This window comes from Papio anubis, chromosome 19 (genome assembly GCF_008728515.1).
Source record: "Papio anubis isolate 15944 chromosome 19, Panubis1.0, whole genome shotgun sequence".
NCBI classification, from domain to species: Eukaryota; Metazoa; Chordata; class Mammalia; order Primates; family Cercopithecidae; genus Papio; species Papio anubis.
In genome coordinates this window covers 54,235,833-54,252,888 of record NC_044994.1, presented here as the reverse complement: position 1 = coordinate 54,252,888, position 17,056 = coordinate 54,235,833, and the positions used below count along the sequence as shown (strand labels likewise).

Sequence of the window (17,056 nt, the reverse complement as noted above, 5' to 3'; positions counted from 1 at the left end):
TTATTCAACTTAGAACAATTCTTTAACCTTTTAATCTAGGTAAAAATCCACATTCTCATGCCTCCTTATATAATATTTTGCCAAAAGTATATGCAAACTGTTTTCTCAATAGTCTTACATGCGTGTTACACTGTTAACTTTTAGCAACCTTCAGTTTTGTTGGTAAGTTTGGGATTTTAATTATGTACTAGATGTAGAGCCTAGGACCTAGACAGAAGTGCAGGTAAGGTCCGACTCATTCCAGCATTTAACTCCATGTGTCCTAGGTCTCACCTAGCTCAACTTTCTGACTTGTAAACATCCCTCTCTTTAAACAACCAGTTAATTTACTTTAGGGTAAGAATTTACCATATAAGATTCTTTTCATATAAATTCTCTTTTTTTATTTTAAAGATAACAGTCCTTTCCCCAAACAAGCTTCCTTCATGTCTGTGGGCTAGGCTGCCTACGGCCACAAGATTAGAAGTTAGGGTATTTCACTAAATAGTTCAAGATGTAGCTATCTTTACTAAACCAATATTAATGTTTCATTTATTTAAAAATTACATAAGCAAAGATTATTCTGTTTGGGTTGAGTTATAGTTTTGTAGCCTCTATGCCAAATTTTGACAATTTATAGTATTTGGCAGAGATAAGTATGAAATTGCTTGATCAATAAATGCAAACAAAAACTGTATGCTGGCAACTCTTAAGACATTTCTAATCTTACAGTACCAGTAAGTTTTAAAGATTAAAGTCACGTGAACTGAAAGGTTTCACAGCTTTTACTTTTCCCTTAAAAATCTTTGGTTTAAGCACTTATTTTTCTTAGGCCAATTAATTAGAGCCTTTTTAATAGACACTGCACACATAACACATATATAGCCACACAGACACCCAGAAGAAGATCCAGTAGTTATAAGATTGTTTTTTTCTAATTTCCCAATTGGATTATTGGCCTTCGGATGAGACCCTTTGAGAACAGGGCTAGGAAAACAGTTTCCAGGGCCTAATAAACAAGTATAACTGGAAGACAAAGGCAGATTTGGGAAGGTACTTATCCACCTCCAATTCCAGGGGTTCCATGAGGAAAACAGAGATTTTTCCCAAAATGGGATTTGTGGTGCCTTTTCTGTTTTCCCAAGGAGTTCCAGGCCACCAGAAGTCATTTTAGGGTTCTTCATACATTCACCAAGAGTGGCAAGGCAGAGTGGAGAAAAGTAATTGAGTTGACTGGCAAAACCTTTCCCAAGAAAACATGATTTATGAAGAGAAAAACATAAAGGCCTTTGAATATACTCATAGCTTCAATCTGCAATGAATCAGACATGGAGAAAGGGACATGAACTTGAGCAAAGCCTTCAACCCCGGCTGCTTCCCAGAAAGGGAGAATGGCAGAGGTGGTTTGAGCAGTTTTTAAATGGGTAACAGATGGAGAAGTAGGAGTGGAGTTTGGGGCTGAAGGCTTGGGGGCAGGAGGGGCCACCAGGGTGGAGGGTTCAGATGGATGAGGAGAGGATGCAGAGGGGTGAGAATACAGAGGGGGTTCATGTGCAGGATCAGAAGGAGTTTTGGAGGAGGGAGAGACCCAGGGAGGGTTTTCATTAAGAAGAAAGATTTCATGAGGGGTGCAAGCTTGACACAGAGAAGGTTGGGATCTAAGGTAGAAGTAGAAGAAAGCCTGAATATAGAAAACCTCTTGCCATTTGCCATTCCTGGTTATAAAGTTGTTAAGGTTCCTGAGAATTTGAAAGTCAAAGGTGCCATTTTTGCGCCATCAGCTGACATTATCTAATTTGTATTGGGGCCAGGTCATATTCCAATAAAAAACTAAATGCCCAAGCCAAACTTGCAGGGTTGTGAAGGGACAGCCCAGTGGGAAGGATGTAGGAATGTGGGATTGTTTGGCACCTATGTGGACTGGTGAGAAGAAGCTGAGGGTGTCTGTTTTTGTTCTAGGCATCCCCAGACAAAGGACAGAGACCTGGAATCCCCTTTCTAAAAAGGACACTCAAACTAAGAAGGAACCGGGCATTCCCAAGATTTTCTCTAGCTTAGCCCCATTGGTCCTCTGAGGACCAGGGCAGCAGAACTTATTTTTCCCAGGTACCACTAGAAAGCCAGGGGAGGGCAGATCTTACCAGTCAGATGGATTAGTGTCTGATGTTGGATGTTCTGGCTGGAACTGGCAAAGGGCCTCTAGGACTGGAGCCACATGAGGGAGGGAGGGAGGGGGAGAGAGTGAGTGAGTGAGCGCTAGAAGAGTGAGAGAGAGAGAAAAGAGAGGATGAGAGAGGAGGAAGGGAGAGAGTGAAATACCTGTTGTGGGTGGTCAGAGGTGGATTGCTGAGACCTGATGGTTTTGAGGGCTCGCTGGAGAGTAACCCCAGCCTGAGTCTCGCAGTCCCCTTCAGGTTAGTTGTCCTCCTCATACAAATTGCTCGAAAATTGAAGTGAGAGCCAAGACAGGGTGGGTGACCAGAGACTCTCAGGATCCAGCAGGATGAGCAGCTGCTGTCCACTGCTTCCAGGGTTGCAAGAAGCCTCTACCCCCAACACCCATCCCAGGTTTCGGCACCCAATGTAAGAGTTAAAGAAAGAGGAAAGAAACACAAAAAGCGGCTCAACTGTCAAAGACAGGTGTATTTTGGAGAATAAACTTGAGAGGGGCTTCTGGCCAATTTTGGTCAGGAACACTCTCTCTTACAGTCTAAGAGTATTTACTGGGGAGAGAGCTTTCCGGCTGGCGGGGAGGTTACCTTGGGGCTGGCATGTCTCTGGTTGGGGAGGGGTTTATCTTATGGCTGGAATGTTTCTGGTTGGAGATGTTATTTGTGGTTTATGGTCATGCTGACCTTAGTCATTAGGCTGATGCCCTTTGGATTTAGGCGGTTTTTAATCAAGTGGAACTTTAGAATGGTCGTGCTTGTCCAAGATGGCGATGCTCTTGCTCTGTCAGAAACCAATCCTTCAAGAATATTAAAGGACCACTGTATATCATGTAGTCTTGCTAGAATGTCATATTGCATTGTAAAATAGACATAAAATACTAAAAAGTAAAGAAAATACAAGTAAAGGTTCTGGCTGCTATTGTCTATAGAGCACAGGCTTATAGGGCACCTGGAGTGAGGGTTCTGGATCCCAGGTGCGAGGATTGTTAAAATGAGCCTTCAGAAGCAAACCTCTGGTGACTCTTAAAGCAAATCATGGGTCAGCCAACTGTGGTAAAATTAAATTCAGAGTGGATTATCGAGGTGTCCTGGCTTGCCTGGATGGCTACATGAATACAGCCCTGGAGCAGGCAGAAGAGTATATAATGGACAACTGAAGAATAAGCATGGGACTGCAATTAGCCACAGAAACCATGTGTTCTACATTGGTGCACAGAAGAAAAGGATGTGATGACACCAAGAGAACAATGCTTTTCATACATGGATGTAGTTTTTATGGAACCTTTTTCCCTTTTTTGCTTCTTTTGTGATATAATTTGTCCAGGTTTTTATAATAGTTGGTGAGTTTTCGCTGACATGTAAGATAAATGTATACAACTGAGGATTGAATTATGAAGTATTCTTTCACATTTAAGTTTCCCTCATTTTCTTTTACCTTGTGCCAATGTACAGAATGCTAAAATAATTTTTTATAGAAAGACAAACTAAAAGTAAAAATAAATGTAACTTAAAAATAAAGCAAGGCCAGGAGTGGTGGCTCATGACTGTAATCTCAGCACTTTGGGAAGCTGAGGAAGGCAGATGACTTGAGCCCAAGAGTTTGAGATCACATGGGCAACATGGCAAAACCCCATTGCTACAAAAAAATGCAAAAATTATCCAGGCATGCTGAAGTGCGCTTGTAGTCTCAGCTACTCGGAAGGCTGAGGTGGGAGGATCACCTGGGCCTGGGTTGTGGTGAGCTGTGATGGTGCCATTGCACTGCAGCCTGAGAAACAGAGTGAGATCCTATCTCAAGAAATAAATAAATAAATAAATAAATAAATAACAATAAAGTGAAATGACAATTTCTTCCTACACTTCACTCTGAAGACCAGTGTGCTGGAAGGTGGCTTTGCTCAGGGTGTAGGGGGAAGATCCTAATGAATCTGGAGCCACTGATTTTAGATCCTGGTTGTCCACTTATCCGTTGTATCATCTCCCCTGAGTTTCTTAGTTTCAGCAAAATAACAGATCTAGGAACCCCCAGGTAGTCGCAACAGGCTAAGATTCCTGACTGAGCTTTGCTCTATCTTGGAACCAAATCTATTTTGGTGAATATACAAAAATCATTGTGCCTTCCAGCAGCCCTAATAGAGGGAGGGCAGGCAGGGAAAAAAGTACAGTTGATGCTTCCTATACTAACTCTAGGCAGAGGGTCAAGGCTTTGATTTTTATCTTTGAAGAACCTTATTTAGCATTCAAAGCCAAAGCTTGCCCTTTAGTTATGAAAATGTCTCAGTAGCTACTTGTCACCAGTCATTAAAGACGATTAGAAAAGGAGAGGAGAGTGAAATTTTTATTTACTTGCAAATGATCCAGGCTCCAGCATATTTAGAATGCAAACCCAGATTGCCATCCAGTCACTTAGGTATGAATTAAACCTTCTATCTAACAGCCAGTGTATTTGAAGCACCCTCCCCGGGGTAATAGGGTTTTATCTGAGGAGCCCTTTGGGAGAAAAAGGGAAAAGTCCAGGTCCTGAGAATAAAGCTTCTATTGCTATGCTAATGTGCCCTGAGCAGGTGTGAGTGGTAAGTTCTCCGCTCAGGCTTCCTCTGTACCAAGTTTGGGATACTTGGGGGGTGAAACGCCACACTCATACAGATATAAATATGAACTTGTGCTAAAGATTTTACTTAAACTGGTGAGGTGTAACAATCAGGTCAAAGGAAAAGTTAAAAAAAAAAGCACTAACTCCCCCGAGTACAGGAACGTTGAAATTAATGTGCAAAAGGCCCCCCCACCAGATTATTTTACATTAGGAGAGAAAAGTCAATGGAATCTCTATCAGATAGGACAGAATTTACACGTCTATAGCCAAGAATTATTTTGCATTGTCATTAGTCTGACGCAATCATAGATTCGTAAAATAGGTCCTAGACAATCAGATAACCCAGAGAGGGGTCCTCTAGAACCTAGGCAATACATAGATTTTCAATGAAGCACAAATTTGTCCCCATTGCTTAACCCCAGGGGCTAATGTGAAGGGTGCCCACTCGCGTTGTGCAGTGCAGGAGCTGGTGGGCCTATTTTATATTCACAGTTCCTCAGCTCTCCTCCCGTCATTTCCTTTGGTGTATTTGTTATCAGGAAGGGGTCCTGATCCAGACCCCAAGAGACGGTTCTTGGATCTCATGCAAGAAAGTCTCTGGGGAGAGTCCACAGAGTAAAGTGAAAGCAGGTTTATTAAAAAAGTAAAGGAATAAAGAGTGGCTACTCCATAGGCAGAGCGGCTCTGAGGGATGCTGGTTGTCTGTATTTATGGTTATTTCTTGATTGTATGCTAAACAAGGGGTGGATTATTCATCAGTTTTCTGGGAAAGCAGGGGGGGTAGTTGGGAGGTGGGTGGCCACTCCTGAAACTGAGAGTTCTTTCCTTCACTTTTTAGACCATATAGGGTAACTTCCTGACCTTGTCATGGCATTTATAAACTGTCAAGGCGCTGATAGTGTCTTTTAGCATGCTAATGTATTGTAATTAGCATATAATGTGGGACGACCAGAGGTCACTTTCACTGCCATCTTGGTTTTGGTGGGATTTGGCTGGTTTCTTTACCGCAAACTGTTTATCAGCAAGGTCTTTGTGACCTGTACCTTGTACCAACCTTCTGTCTCATCCTGTGACTTAGAATGCCTAACCTCCTGGGAATGCAACCCAGTAGGTCTCAGCCTCATTTTACCCAGCCCCTATTCATGATGGAGTCACTCTGGCTCGAATGCCTCTGACGTCTAGAAGCTCTGGCTTGAAGTGCAGCTCTCAAGCAGAGCACCCACAGAGATGAACTCCTCTAAAAGCCCAACATTTATAATATGCTTAGTTCCCTTAGTTCCTACTACTCTTGTGATAGCTGGGCAGAGACCGGAGAAGAAGGAAGATGTCTGTCACTCTTTTTACATTTCTATGGATGACCTCTTCTCTTTTGGGTACTGTATGAGGAGGCTGGGGTGAAGAAGAGTTTAAGGAAGGAAAAATAAGTTTCCTTTCCCCTTCATAGTTCTTAGTGAGATGGCGCTTTGTAACAAAAGACAGAATAAAAGAAAAACAAGCAGAAGTTTATTAACATGTCTGCCTCATGTGTACATTGGAGATACCCAGGAAGAAATAAGTACTTCTCAAAGATGTTACTTTGAGTTCAGGTTTAAATACCATCCTTATCTGAAACAAAAAAAGATGGGTGTGGGGAAAGCTAGTTGTGGGGAGGTATCCAGAAAAGCATGGTGTATTAGGCCATTCTCATATTGATATTTAAAAAAAAAACCGACACTGGGTAATTTATAAAGAAAAGAGGTTTAATTGGCTCAAAGTTCTGCAGGCTATACAGGAAGCATGGTGCTGGCATCTGCTCAGTTTCTGAGGAGGCTTCGGGAAACTTCCATTCAGAGTTGAGGCAAAGGGGAAGCAAGCATTTCACATGGCCTGAGCAGGAGCCAGAGAGGTGCAGAGGTGCCACGCACTTTCCAACCACCAGATCTCATAAGCACTCACTCACTATCATGGGAGCAGTATCATGTAAATGGTGCTAAACCATTCATGAGAAATATACCCCTATAATCCAGTCATCTCCCACTAGACCCCACCTCCAATGTTGGAGATTACAATTTAACATGTGATTTTATGGGGACACAGATCCAAACCATTTCACAAGGTAAATAAGAAAAAGTTTGTTATACAGATTTGTCAATAAGTTTGTTATGCAGATTTGCCTTCTCTGTTTAGAGTTTCTAGTGATTTAGAGTCATTCTTCTCTTCCTAATATAGAGTGGGAGACAACCTTAAATATGGAGATTTCCATCCTAGCATGCTGGCATGTGCTTGTAGTCCTAGTTACTTGGGAGATGAGAGGATGACTTGATCCCAGGAGGTGTGACCAATCTGGGCAACACAGTAATACCTTGTTTCTAAAAACAACAAAAAGAACAACAACAATAAAACAGTCAACACAAATGGAGATTTCCTTCATAGATGTAAATTTCCTTACAATGGGTAACTTTTGCTGTGTCAGAACTTCTCCTGGGTCTGCAGTTTCTTAAAATAATTAGCTCAAAATAATCCTTATGCCAAAGAGGTATATTTTGGAGTGGCATATTCCGGTTTCCAACAAGAGTATGGTGCAAGGTTCAGACTGGGCAACCAGCTGAGATGTGCCTACAGAGCTTTGGGGTGCTTGGCCAGAAACTATGTCCAAATCTTATGCTTTTTAACTACTTCGTTCAGCCAATTTGCAGAGGTTGGGTAGAGAGAGTGTCCAGTAGAGAAAGCAGAAGAGGAAAAGGTCCAAGACTAAAATGAGAGGCTTTGGGAAGGTGTTTCTCTCCATGTAATGCAGAGGATGGTTGAATCCATGCCAACCAAGCTGCAAAGTAAACTTGAATAAAACAATATGCCACAAAATTAGTGCTCTCAAAACCCATCCTGTTGTCATAAGTTCTATCCATATAGTTTGATTTTCCCAGTCAAGTTAATTTTCAAAACAAAACAACACAAAACAAAGAGAAAACCTCTGCCTCAGCAGAAGAAACGTGGGCAGGAGGTGGGTTTATCATCACTATAGGGAAAGCTGAACTTTCCTTCTAAAAGCTCAGTAATTGAGTTTGCTGAAATAAACTCACAAGAGACAGACTGACAGGAGAAAAGACATACAACATTATTAATATGCAAGTGCACAAAAGGCATACAAAGTTTGAACACCTGAAGAAGGGCCAGATGGCTGAAACTTAAATACCCTCTTCATAAGGGAGAGCAAAGTGGGGGATGTAGACAATTTTAGAGGAAGAGTAAATGGTTTTTAGGGGAGATATATGGGCTCAAATAATAGACAATAGCCTGGGACAAAGTTTTTCTGGGTTCTGGGAAAGATGGTGACAAGTTATGGGAAGGTGAGGGGCAGAACTGCACTGCAAGCAAAGGTTGTCTTGTTATGCTGATAAACTCTCTCAGGTAACAGGCCTCAGAAGAATTGATAAAGGATCTGTACAGACGGGCATGGGAACAGCCTTCATGTTCTTCTTCAGTGACTAATCCCCTGACAATGAGATTTCAGACAGGGCTTTGAAGGTAATTGTGTTTCTTTTGGTAGTACTGTCCTCAGTCAGATAACTTCCCTAGGGAGAGCTCTTCCTTGTGCTTGGAGGAAGAAAAAAGGAAGGTCAGAGAGACCTTGTTTCTGAGGCAGCTTCTAAGGCCTTCTAATTTCCTTTAATTCAAAGTGCTTAGCATGCCAAAGGACCATACTTTGGAGTATTGTTTTCTGAGCTTCAACACCACCTCAGTCCAAATAATCAGGCCTGGAATTTAAGCAGAACAGTTCGTTCTTCTAGCTGAGATCCCAAAGAGATGTATTCAGCAGTGACTCCACCATTGCAAAATTATAACTGAGACAGTGAAAGAGATCTGAGCTAACCAACTCAATCTTGCTTCCAACCTCCAAGCTGTCCTTGTTCATTCCAGGATGTAGGCCAAACTTACATTGGGAGGCACTAGTTTATAGTTTGAAACAAAGATGATAACAGCCCTTTACCCACACAGACCCCTTCTTGCCTCTGGACTAGACTACCTTTATAGGACTAACCAATTAGCCAAAAGATTGGAAATTTTGGCTTAGGCGTCATGCAATTGGAGGCTACAAGATTCTGACCCTCCCCAAATTGCTCCTGGGAATAACATCACTACTGGAAAATCTTAGATTGGTGCTTGAGATATTTTGCAGATCCTGAAATTGATGGACCAGCTGGCACCACGCAGACTGACAAACTGGCTCATCTGATTTTGTGCCCCACCCCCCCACCCCAGGAACTGACTCACCAGAAGAGCGCAGCTTGACTCCCTATGATTTCATTTCCAACACAACAAATCAGCACTCCTGACCACTGGCCCCCAACCCACCAAATTATCCTTAAAAACTCTGATCCTTGAATGCTCAGGAAGACTGATTTGAGTAATAATAATTCAGTCTCCTGCACAGCCAGCTCTGTGTGAATAACTCTTTCTCTATTGCAGCTCTCCTGTCTTGATAAATTGGCTCTGTCTAGGCTGCAGGCAAGGTGAACCCACTGGGCAGTTACCGTAGCCTCCACCTAATAGAATTCTAATTCGGAGACTCTTAGAAAGAATGAAGCCTTTCAGCGATCAGCATGGGAAGCATTTTGCTTAGCTTATCTCACCTAGGAACCATGCTCCACATAGTGTTTCATCCAGTTCCATCTTCATTAATTGAGCATATGGGGACCCACTTGGAATGAAGAGTCAGTATAAAGAGTAACTTGAAGACATCTGAGATTCAACACGTACAGAAAGAAGCCTTCTTGAAGTATTCCTTATCTGACTAAAAGCAGGAACCTCCGGTAGATGAGATTGCCATAAATTCTCTCTTTAGGGCAGGTCTTTGGGAAACAGACTAAGAGTTAACCTACCACAGATTCCCTCTCCCAGGGAGTTTCATGACCATGAAGAAGACAGAAAGACCACTTATCACAAACTTTCTTATCTTTAATTTGTTCACCTAAAAATCCATCTATCATTCCTAAAGAAACTTATTTGTTCTTCGCATAGATGCCTTTTCTTCCATCTTCCTTTTCTCTAGTAACTGAAGTACATAAGTCCCACATTCTAACCACTTCTTTGATTTACTGAGCACTCCTGCATGTATGCCCATTATATGAACAAATAAACTTGTTCTTCTGTTCATCTTTTTTTTTTTTTTTTTTTTTCCAGTTTAATTTGCAGGCCTCCTAAGGAACACAGAAAAAGTTTTTCCTCCTCCACAAACTCCTGCTGTGTTCATTTGAACTAGGCATAGTGCCATGTACTGGGGTTGAGGTGTGGGGAACATAACCCACAAATATCAATGAAATATAATCTTTGCCCTTTAGGAGTAAATGGGAACTTCTTATTGGTGGAAACTGTTCTTTGCACTAGTAATGACCCATTTCAAAGGGTCATCCTTTCAGATCCTGTTTGAAGGTCTTAAATGCTCTTTTGAATTTGGGCTGGGGAGACACGTGGTATGAAATACAATGGAGACACAGGATGTTAGGTCAAACATGAGAAACATGGTGCAGAGCTTTACCAGCTGTATGAGCCATGAAGTGCCCCAAGAACTTGGGCAGCCCAGAAGTCTGTCACTAATCTTCCCCATTTGAGGAAGAGCTCTTGGCTTTTGTTAGCATATTTGAGTTTCCCTGCAAACTAGATTAAACTCCTTTCAGAGGTGTTACAGAGCAGGGGTCCCCAACTGGTACCAGTCTGTGGCCTGTTAGAAACTAGGCCACAGAGGGGAGGTGAGTGGTGGGTGAGTGAGCGTTACTGCCTGAGCTCTGCCTCCTGTCAGATGAGCTGGGGCATTAGATTCTGATAGGAGCATGAACTGTGCAAGTGTGGAATGTAGGTTGTGCACTCCTTATGAGATGGAACAGTTTCATGTTGAAACTGTCCCCTCCCCATCTGTGGAAAAGTTATCTTCCATGAAACCAGCCTCTGGTGCCAAAAATGTTGGGGACCTCTGTTGTAGAGTACATAGAAAGAACCATCAACATCTTTGCTAGAATGTATACAGCTTCTGAAGGCGAGGGAAAAAAATCCATTTTCCTCTCTCGTTCTAGGTTCAATGACTAAAGCCCATAAATCAAACTGATGAAAGACAGATTAATGAGAGAGAGAGAGAAAACAAAAAACAAAAAACAACAAAAAAGTTCTAATTGTATATGTATGCAGCAGAGAAAAGAAATGTGACTCCCAATCACAGAAAAAAAAAATGTGGCTCAAGGAGGCAGCCAGATGATTGAGATTCATACACCCTCTTATTAAGCAAAGGAAAAGGGGCTTGGGGCTTCTGTATGGGGAAGACAAGTTATGGGAAGGTGAGGGGAAGAAATGTATAGTAAATAAGGATTGCCTTGTTATGCAGATAAGAGTGTCTCAGTGATAAGAGTTGTCTCCTGAGTAGCTTTCTTCCTGGTATGGAGGCACTTTTATAAATGAAAATTTCCTTATTAAATGTAAATTTTCTTTACAAAAGGGAAAATTTATTCTTTAGTTTTAGGCAGTTAGAGGAAATTAGAGCTCTTCCTCTATCTGCTGGTTCTCAATTGCCTTTAGCTCAAAATAATCCTCATGCCAAAGTGGCATATATTTTTGTGGGGGGTGGTAACATATTTAGCACCCTTCGTATCCAAGCAAATCTAGACTCAGGTTAGAACATTTTTTCAAATGATGATGCATTTGGCTGACTAGTTGGCTAGACTGGGCAACAGATTTAAGAGTGTTTGAGAAAAGGTCACTGCTCATTATGGCCTCAGCTATCCTGACACGCCTACCTCATGCTCCTTTTTAATTTCATACCGCTAATTTCCATTTAAACACTGCCTCTTCTTAGGGCTTATTAGAATTAGTTGTCTCCGGGCATTATATATTCAGCATTTTGTCTGTGTTCAAAATATCAGCTAAAGAGAAATTCTCCAAATTACATAAGACATGGTGGCATTCATTCTTTTAACAGCCTTATCTCACTAGTTTTGTGTTTTGCAGAGGAGAAGGCAGCTAGATTCCCTTCCTTTCATGTAACAAAACATAGAGAATAATAGGTCTTACAGCAAACCAGAAGCAAAATTACAGTGAAGACAAATATTTGAGAATGCATCCAAGAAATTTTTGGGAAAAAGATGTGCCCTGGGAAAATAGATTCCAATCAACACAAATTAATTTCTTAGGAAAAAATTGTTAATATTTCCCCCCTCCTTTATTTCAGCATTGGCATTTTGATTATGGAATTCAATTCATGCCACAGAATGAGGGCATGGCTTGACCCTGTCCAATGCAAGTCTTGTTTGGGATGAAAAATAAAATTTGGTACTAATAAGGTGTCCATACCTTAATGGATGAGAAATGAATAAGTTCTTCTGGTGCAGGTACCGTGTCTTATTCATCTTTATTCCTCCTGAAATGACAAGCCCAGTCACCTGTACATGGCAGATGATTGATAAAAGTTTACTGAACTGAATTACTGAAGACAAGTGAATCTTGGGATTTGACGTGTGCTCTTAATCTTTTGAGGCTGTTATCAAGGACAAGCATGAGTCTTTTCTGGGAATGTGTATTCCTTCTTATTTTTAACTGTGTACCTGTACCTGAAGGTTTATACATGGTTACTTAATCAGCATGGCGTAAAATCCAAGGAAATAGCTCATTTACATTCTGCTTTATTTAAATTAGACCTGGGGAGATCTTACTCAGCTTACTTCATTATTAATAAATAATGAATCTATTCAGGAAGGAGACGTCCGTGCTGGGGTGAGGGAGGGCTACTTGCAACCAGGTAGACTGCTAACATTTTAGTGAGGGCTGAGTACTACGAACACTGTGTATGAGCAATTTGTGGAGTAAGTTTTAAATGTAGCCTTGTCTTGGAGTCAAGGAATTACCAGATCAGTGATTGGTTGTTTCTATGTCTCATACCCAGAGTCTAGTTTTCCCCCTGTTAAAGTTATGACCAGGAAACAACTGTGCTTTCTGCAAAACTGGGAAAGCACTTGCAATGGTCAGGCTTGAGTGTTGTATGTAGCAAAGCAAAGTTGGCGGGTGCAGAATGAAAGATAGTGGTCACTTCTCCACTCAGGATTTATTTTCATTGTTTTTAGCTGAGAAAATAAATGTGGAGATTTTTCAGACAAACATGGTTTCTTGAAAATGCAGGTAATTGCTCCCATTGGTGTGCTCTGAAAGCACGGCGATACTTGCTGGGATAGATCACGAGCTGACATTACATTTCCAGGCTGGAGAGCTGGCCTTTATCAGAGCCTCAGAGGAAAAGGAGGCTGAGATTGAATGAGGCTGCAAAAGAGCTGACTGCTGAGACCATCACTTTTGCATATAAATTTTAAATCCTTTAATAACAAGAAATGGTCTGGGTGCATTAAAATTCCACATTAGGCATTTGCTAGCTGTAGACATCCAGGCAAGTGTAGGGGAGAAAAAGATAATTTTCTTTCTACCCATTCTGAGTTCTTAGCCAGGACACACTGTAACAAAAGATGGCTTAGCAAGAGAAAAACACATAGAAATTTATTAACATGTCTGCTTCATATATACATGAGAGTTACCCAGGGAAAAATGAGTAAATTCCAAAGAGATGGCTTTGAGTTCAGACGTAAATACCATCTTTAACTGAAACAAAGAAGGGTGTGGGAAAGGCAGGTTATGGGGAAGTAACCAGGAAAAGCGTGGCAAACCAGGGTGAGGTTTATTATGCAGATTCGTCAGTGCTCTCTCCATTGTTACATCTCTAGTGATTTAGACTGGTACAGAGAGGAGACACTTTTACAAATGGAGATTTCCTTCATAGATGTAAATTTTCTTTATGTAATTTCTGCTCTGTTTTCAGAGTTTCTCCTATGTCTGCATTTTCTCAAAATAATCAGCTCTAAATAATTCTTATGCCAAAGAGGCATATTATGGGGTGGCATATTCTGTTCTCCTACATGCTCCTTGCATCCCTTAAAGGGTTTTTTTGTGGGGGGTGTTAAATTGTCCTACTATTTAAAAGCATCTACTCTTAGTTATATAGTTCTCATGTGTAAATCTTAAGAGTGCAATTTAGGGCAGGCATGGTGGTTTACGTCTGTAGTCCCAGCACTTTGGGAGGCTGAGGTGGGAGGATTGCTTGAGCCTGGGAGTTCGAGACCAGCCTGAGCAACACAGCAAGACCTCCATCTACACCACACACACACACACACAACATAAAATTGTTAATGCAAATTAATAATCTGATGAAAATCTTCCCACTTCTTTTTGGAATGCCAGAGCAGTGAGTCACTAGAAAGTCTTGCAGGGAGGGGAAGTGGCTGCATCCTTGAACTCGTCACTCATTGGCATACCAGTTATCTCTACCCTGCAGAGAGCCAAGGCGTCCTTCATACAGGAAATAGGATCTTAGTGGGTGGCCGCCAAGAGTGCACAGACTTTGAAGCAGGAAAAGACAGTCTCTAGAGCAACATGGAAAGGATCCAGGTAAGGGAGCTTCCGTCGTCAGGGCCACAGTGGCATCAAGGGGATGCAGCAGAGGGGCTGACTTAGAAGAAGACTAGTTTCTTCCCAATGCCACCCATCCCACCACCCACGTTCTAAATGGTTTTGTGGAAGTGAATTGCTTAATTTCCCATCTTTCAGCCTTTAAAACATATTTTTCTCCCTCAAGTGTTTGTTTTCAGGCAAAAGCAAGCCTCCAAAAGCCCCTTGGTTCTTCTCTATCTGTCTCACCCCTTCTGCCTTGTACACAGACTGCCAGCAAGCAAGCGGGGAAGTGGAGAACAGCTGGGATCCTCCAGTGAAAAGGTGGCTCAGTGCAAGAGATGTCAAGAGGCTGGGATTGGCGCCCATCGGGAGGCGCAGAGCTCTCTCCCTCACGCTTCCTGGGAAATGAAGGAGAAATAATAGGCAGCCCGCATTTGCAGCCAGCCAGCCTGGGTGGTATTCCGTGAAGTGAAGCACTCATAAATCCCTTCTGGGGCCAGAGCTGGTTTGACAAGCTGCGGGATTTGGGTGGCCTGCCTGCTCTTTGGGAGCGGCCTTGGGAAGCTGAAGAAATTGAATCAGGACCCCAGGCCCTTTACAGACTCCCTTCTACACTTGGTTGCTGATTAGGAACATTATGTGGCATTTAAAATGGCACAATTATCTTCCTTTGGTGGTTCCTAGCTAAAAGTAGACTCCTATCAGCCCGTGACTGACGACAAGAAGGCTCTTCGTCCCTGTTTTTGAAATAAACATGGGTATAATCTGAATGTGTCAACTACTTGTTTCCTAAGGGAGTCTAATGGATAATTTTTAAAATCTAACTTGGGCGTATTCATAATAAGCATCATCCATTTTGCTAAGTTCTTTCCTAAGGCAAATAAATACAGTATTGCAATTGCTTTCTTTGTTCTTGTCAGAATGTTTCAGGTTTAGATTTCTCACCCCAGGGGAAGAAGAATGTGTGTACAAGTACATTTGGCAAAATTGGTTTGCAAATGTAGAGGAATATGCTTCTGAATAGAGAGTTTCCCTCCCATATTTTCTTATGCTATGGGTTGGAAAGGCTATGTTTCCCTATTTGCCAAATGTAAACACAAACAGGCAAACAAACACAATTTTTTTAAAAAAAATTTAAAACAATAAGAAGGCCGGAAGCAATCTGATTTCAGTAATATTTTCAATAAATTAATGGCCTGTATATGTGGCAACAGACACTTGGAAAAGATCAGGCCAACAGATGGGCACAAATAAAGCCACAGGAAAACTGGGAAGGATGATAAATATTATCTGCAGGACATTTTTATCCCCCTTGTTAATTAACTATCCTGCTTTTCTTACAACAGCTATGGTTATTTTCCTTTTTACTACAAAATTGTTTTATTTCGTATTGCTTTCTTTCAAGCGTTCTCATATTTCCCTCCTGTGGGGTTTGTTTTTTCTTTTTTTTTCTCTATCCCAAATCTGCTTCAATTTTCCATCCTGTGTTCTCCCTCACATCTCCTTCAAGGAGGTTTTTGCAGGGAGAAAGCAAGGACATTTCCTTTGCCTCTTGTCAGCTTCTTAACAATTTTCTTGCTATTAATGTCTAACAACTTTCCAGCCCCAGGGAATACACATACCTTCTTTTTCTATAAATTCTTGTGTGCTGTTCTCACTGCCCATCGTTGAAAATGCAACATGGCATTATTGATCTTACTCTCACTCTCTTTTTTTTCCTTTGGAAGAATTCCACAGATGAATTGGTTCTGCCCTGTATCTTTGAATGGTTTTTATTTTCTAATATCCAGTGTGGCGGCCTGGCAGAGACATTTAGTTGAAAGAACACGGGGCTCTGGAAACAGCCAGTCCTTGGTTCATATTCTAGTGTTGTCACTTCTTAACCGAGTAACATTGGCTAAGTTCTTTTGTCCCTTTGAGCTAGTGTCTTCATTCCAATACCTATTCCAACCATCTGAGTTTGCTAATGGGTCTCAGGGAGATGTAAAACATATCACTTGGCACCTCATTTCCTTTCTCTGATAGCAGAAAGTGGGAAGGTCATGACCAGTCAAAGGCCCTCTGAGTCAATCATGATTTTTCCTTCTGCAGAGTGTAATACCTTCCTTTCTTCATGTCACAGAACAAAAACACAGTTGGTGAGTCAAAGAAGACCTTTCTGTTTTTTGAATAGCTTTGACTAGGTACAATTCTTGTAAAGGATTCTTCTTTGGCCAGAGAAGCGCAGATTTGAGGTCCCATGGTCCAGGAGGCATCTGGTATACCTCTCTTGGTATGCCTACTGTCCCATTTTATTGACATCTCTCCTCAGAGTGGTAGAGAATAGGAGATGATGCTGGAACTCTCCTTGCTGAGTATCAGTCTAGCATTGGCGGAGGGTCAAAAACTATAATAAAACTCTCTAAGGATTTGTCTAATTTGAATAACTTAGATCTGAGCCAACTATCATCTCCTTGGAGAAACCTCCCCTGACCATATGATCAAAAATACTTCCCCCAGTCACCCTCCCGTCACCAGTCATTTATGTGTGTACTTGTTTATGTTTCTTGTTTGTTCTCTCCACTGAAACAAACTCTATGACAGCTAGATATCTACTCTTATTTTCTTTTCTAAGCCTCATTGCTTAGAACAGTGTATGACAAAATGGCCCCCAATAAATACTTGTTACATAAATAATTAGTCTATAGATCTCACTAATGTTGGAAATGACCTCAGCATCTATAAAGGAATGAATATAGCAAAAGATATAGTTCTGGCTGGGCTCAGCTAATCTCACCTGGTTCATCTACCCGGCTGGGCGTGTATGACAGGACAGAGTTTCTTTTTTTACATTTGAACTGCATCCTAGTTGAACACACTG

At 41.5% G+C, this 17,056-nt stretch overlaps 1 long non-coding RNA gene and 1 pseudogene across 1 annotated transcript; both read left to right on the top strand.

The window, feature by feature from the left end:
- The first annotated feature begins 475 nt into the window (after positions 1–475).
- LOC110741814 lies at positions 476–3,643 on the top strand (annotated as a pseudogene).
- A 5,345-nt stretch (positions 3,644–8,988) lies between these two features.
- LOC116271489 lies at positions 8,989–14,961 on the top strand. The gene is made up of 2 exons (XR_004180097.1): positions 8,989–14,193; positions 14,463–14,961. It is a non-coding gene; the product is annotated as an uncharacterized LOC116271489 (long non-coding RNA).
- Positions 14,962–17,056: the final 2,095 nt, after the last annotated feature.